Source organism: Triticum aestivum, chromosome 4A, assembly GCF_018294505.1.
Source record: "Triticum aestivum cultivar Chinese Spring chromosome 4A, IWGSC CS RefSeq v2.1, whole genome shotgun sequence".
Classification (NCBI taxonomy): Eukaryota; Viridiplantae; Streptophyta; class Magnoliopsida; order Poales; family Poaceae; genus Triticum; species Triticum aestivum.
Genome location: NC_057803.1, coordinates 495444644 through 495449958, shown reverse-complemented (window position 1 = coordinate 495449958; position 5315 = coordinate 495444644).

Genomic DNA, 5315 nt, shown 5'->3' with positions numbered 1-5315 from the left:
ATTCTTAGGTTGTGGGTTATTAAGATCAACAGGTGGTTCTATCTCAACATCATTATCATTGGTTGGTTGAGAGTCTTTATGAACCTCAGCATTATCTTTTTCATTATCACTATGTGACGCCCTCGATTTGACCATACACTAATCATACACACAAATGTGTACGATCAAGATCAAGGACTCACGGGAAGATATCACAACACAACTCTAGACACAAATTAAAACAATACAAGCTTTATATTACAAGCCAGGGGACTCGAGGGCTCGAATACATAAGCTCAAATACACAAGAGTCGGCGGAAGCAATAATATCTGAGTACATCCATAAGTTAAACAAGTTTTCCTTAAGAAGGCTAGCACAAAAGTAGCAATGATCGAAAAGGCAAGGCCTCCTGCCTGGGACCTCCTAACTACTCCTCGAAGTCGAACTCCATGTAGAAATCATCCTCGGGATCCTTTGGCTCCTGGACTCCATCATATGATCGCAATAACCGGGGAAAGGGGAAAAAGAAAATGCAAAGCAACCACGAGTACTCATCCAAAGTACTCGCAAGCAAGGATCTATACTACATATGCATTGGTATCAATGAAATGGATAGTATCTGTGGACTGAACTGCAGAATGCCAGAATAAGAGGGGGATAGCTAGTCCTATCGAAGACTACGCTTCTGGCAGCCTCCATCTTGAAGCAGTAGAAGAGAGTAGATGGTAAGTTAACCAGGTATCATTGTATAGCATAAACCTACCCGGCGATCCTCCCCTCGTCGCCCTGTGAGAGAGCGATCACCGGGTTGTATCTGGCACTTGGAAGGGTGTATTTTATTAAGTATCTAGTTCTAGTTGTCATAAGGTCAAGGTACAACTCCGGGTCATCCTTTTACCGAGGGACACGACTATTCAAATAGATAAATTTCCCTACAGGGGTGCATCACATTTCCCAACATGCACGATCCCCTTTGGCTGGACACACTTTCCTGGGTCATGCCTGGCCTCGGAAGATCAACACGTCGCAGCCCCACCTAGGCACAACAGAGAGGTCAGCACGTCGATCTAAATCCTAAGTGCGCAGGGGTCTAGGCCCATCGCCCATTGCACACCTGCACGTTGCGTACGCGGTCGGTGAGCAGACCTAGCAACCTCCATTACAAAGGAAGTTGTGCTACGCAGTCCAACCCAGCGCGCGCCGCTCAGTCGCTGACGTCAAGAAGGCTTCGGCTGATACCACGACGTCGAGTGCCCATAATTGTTCCTGCATAGTTGGTTAGTGCATATAGGCCAGTGGCGAGACTCAGATCAAATACCAAGATCTCGTTAAGTGTGTTAATTGAATTAACCACGGACACCGACCAGGGCCAGGCCCACCTCTCTCCTAGGTGGTCTCAACCTGCCCTGTCGCTCCGCCACAAAGTAACAGTCGGGGGCCGGGAACTCAGGCCTACCACTACCTGGATGGAGCTACCTGCCCCTTCAGCCCCCACATCGGAATCACTCGCGCATACTCTATGAGCCGACCCGACTTTAGTCACCACAATGTATCATGTATAGTAGTGTAGTATGTATATACCCACGATCACCTCCCGAGTGATCATGGCCCGATAGTATAGCATGGCAGACGGACAAGAATGTAGGGCCACTGATGAAGTACTAGCAACCTATACTAAGCATGTAGGATTGCAGGTAAAGGTAGCAATAGTAGTAGCAAAGACAGGCTATGCATCAGAATAGGATTATCGAAAAGCAATAACATGCTACACTACTCTAATGCAAGCAGTAGAGAGAAGAATATGTGATATCGGGTTGATCAAGGGGGGGGGCTTGCCTGGAAGCTCAGCCGAGAAGGAGGGGTCATCAACACCGTAGTCGTACTGGGTAGTAGCAGCATCGGTCTCGGTGTCTAGCGAGAGAAGAGGGGGAAGAAACATGAATACAATGCAAACATATGCATATCAATGCATGACAAGACAAGTAACGGTGCCAGGTGTGCCCTAAAGCAGTAGGAGGTGATACCAGCAAAGGGGGGAAACATCCGGGAAAGTATCCCTGGTATTTCAGGTTTTAGGACAGATGAACCGGAGGGGGAAAGTTGCGTGTTTGCTATGCTAGGGATGTGTGGCAGACGAATGGGCTGCATATCCGGATTCGTCTAGTCATTCTGAGAAACTTTGTAGCGACCAGACATCAAACGGTCCAATCTCTGTTCTCCAGTGTCATCCCTGGATCAGTAATGCTGACACCGCACAGTACTTGAAGGATTTATAACAGAGTAGCAATCACACACTTATTACATCGAATGTCTCAAAAGAGAACTTATTACAATAACATATGGCTTAAGGCCATCTAATAACGATAACAGCGGAAGGCTTGGAAGATAAGTGAGTCCATCAACTCCAACGACATCACTGAGTATAGAACCACGACCTAAAGGCACCTTACTCGTCGTCTGAAAAGTCTGCAATATGAACGTTGCAGCCCGAAATGGGTCAGCACATGGAATATGCTGGCAAAGTAACACATAGAGAATAATGGAAGAATAAAGCTATACTACATGCATATTTGGCTGGTGGAAAGCTCTATGGTTACCGTTTTTGTGTAAAGCCAATTTTTCCCTACTACAAAGGAATAAATTTTATTTAACTATCATGGTAGTTGTTTAACATTGAGAGTGTAGACACCCTCTCAATCCCAATTAAATATCATCATTAAAACCCAACAAAAATAATTAGAGTAACATGATGAGATTCACATGATAATCCAAGTACTAGATACTCAAGTTGTCCATAACCGGGGACACGGCTAACCATGATTAATTTATACACTCTACAGAGGTTTGCGCACTTTTCCCCACAAGACTCGATCTCCTCCATTGAGATTCTCGCACTACATGGTGTTTGAGAAACGGATGACCGAGACATAGTCTTTCAGAAGTGCTTGCACCTTACGAACAGGTAGACCGTACCAACCTACATCCCCTACATCTGCTAGTCTACCACTGTAAGAGTTCGCACGACTTAGTCAACTATGCTAGAGCCCATAGTAGCTTGTGGCTGCACACGGAAGTTTCTAGTATGAATAATCTCATGATCCCTTTGAGCCTGGGTGGCGGTCCAAAAGAAAACAGGCAATCGCTGGAATACCCAGGTGCCTCAATCCACCCAGATGTGTGTTTAAGTGGCCACCTTAGATAAATCATTAATTTTTAACAATCTCACATCTGTCATGGATACACTCACCCAATCCACGTCTACTAGCATAGCATGGCATAATAAGCAAACGTAGAAGTAACTCCCAAAGGTTTGATAAAAAAAACAGGTAATAGGTACTACCTCATCTACTTCCCAAAACCCACAATTTAATGAGATCCTAACCATGCAATGTGTGAGGATTGATCTAATGCAATAAAAACTGGGTAGTAGGAGGTATGATCAAAGTGTTACTTGCCTTGCTGATGATCCGCAAAACATAGCGATTCGAAGTATCAAGCGGCGCACTCCGGGTACTCTATCGCAAACAAACAAGCATACAATAAGCACTCATCTAATGCACAGGTAAACTCAAATAAGAGATCTAACCAGATAGTTCAACTTAAGAACTCCGGTTGGCAAAAAGAATCAAATCGAACGAAGCAACGAAAGACAAATGGCAAAAGAAACAAGCTTCGTTTACTATTCTGGATCTAGGTCAAATTTTACAGAGGCAAAAACTTGTTTGAGTTCGTTAAAAGGAAAGAGGGTTTCGAGACGAAAGTCCAAGCGCTTGAATCGCCTGATTCCGATAAACGAGCGAAAAGTTATACTACAGCGAAAATCGGATCAGGAATCGCGATAAAAATAGTCGCGGAAAATCCGAGAAAAAGAAAAACGGCGAACAGATTAACGAACAAACGTTCGTTATCTGGATCTAAACGATGAACGCGTTTGTTAAAACGAACGAACAAGCGAACGCTCTCTAAGTAAACTAAACCGAAAAAACCGATCTAACTAAAAAACGAATCTAAAAAACCGACAGAAAAACCGAACGGTTTTTCTAAAAAACGGCGGCGGGGCAACCTCGGCGGGCGGGTCCGGCGGCGGCGGCGCGCTGCGGTGGCGGTGGGCGGCGGCGGTGGCGGCGGCGGGGCGCTGCGGCTAGGGTTAGGGTTTGCGGGGCGGCGGCGGCTTGGGCTAATAAGGCCCCGGGGTGGCGCTATATAAAGCCCAGCCCGTAGGAGTCCGGGCCGAAACCGGCTCTAAGTCGGTTTGCCTTTTTTATAAATAATTTTCGCGCAGAAAAACAAAAAAAAAGAAATACCAAAAGGACTCCAAAAATCCCGAAATAAATTTTCCCCGGCTTCTAAAATCAAGCCGCACAGGATGAACATTTATTTGGGGCCTAAATGCAATTTTGAAAAACGCGCATTTTTCCTAAATTCAAATAAAATAGCAAATAAATCCAAAATAAAATCTTCTTTGATTTTATTATTAAATCATCAATATTTCTTTATTTTGGGAAAGTCATTTTATTCCCTCTCTCATATTTTTGTAATAGAAATAACTAAAGATAAAATAAATAAAATCAAATGATCCTATTTTTCCAAATTTGAGAAAACTCAAATATGAAAATAACGAAATCCCCAACTCTCTTCGAGGATCCTTGAGTTGTCTAGAATTTCTAGGATCAACCAAAATGCAATAAAATATGATTATGGAAAGATGATCTAATGTATAACATTCCAAATTGAAAATTTGGGATGTTACAAACCTACCCCCCTTAAGATGAATCTCGCCATCGAGATTCGGGTTGGCTAGAAAATAGGTGAGGGTGGTCCTTCAGCAGATCTTCCTCTAGCTCCCAGGTGGCTTCATCCTCCGTGTGGTGGCTCCACTGAACTTTGCAAAACTTGATGACCTTACTGCGGGTGACTTGGCTGGCATACTCAAGAATCTTGTCTGGTTTCTCCTCATAGGTCAAATCACTGTCCAACTGAATCACTTCCAGTGGCACTGTATCTCTCAGCGGTATATCGGCCATCTCTGCATGGCACTTCTTCCACTGGGAAACGTGGAATACATCGTGAACTCCTGACAATCCTTCGGGCAATTCCAACTTGTAAGCTACTTCTCCCATACGCTCCAAAACTTTGTATTGTCCTACAAATTGTGGCGCTAACTTTCCCTTAACTCCAAAGCGCTTAACTCCTCGAAGTGGAGATACTCGAAGGTAAACTTGGTCTCCGACTTCGTAAACTGTCTCCTTGCGTTTAGAATCTATGTAGCTCTTCTGCCTAGATTGAGCCACCTTGAGCCTATCGCGAATCAATTTCACCTTATGTTCAGATTCCT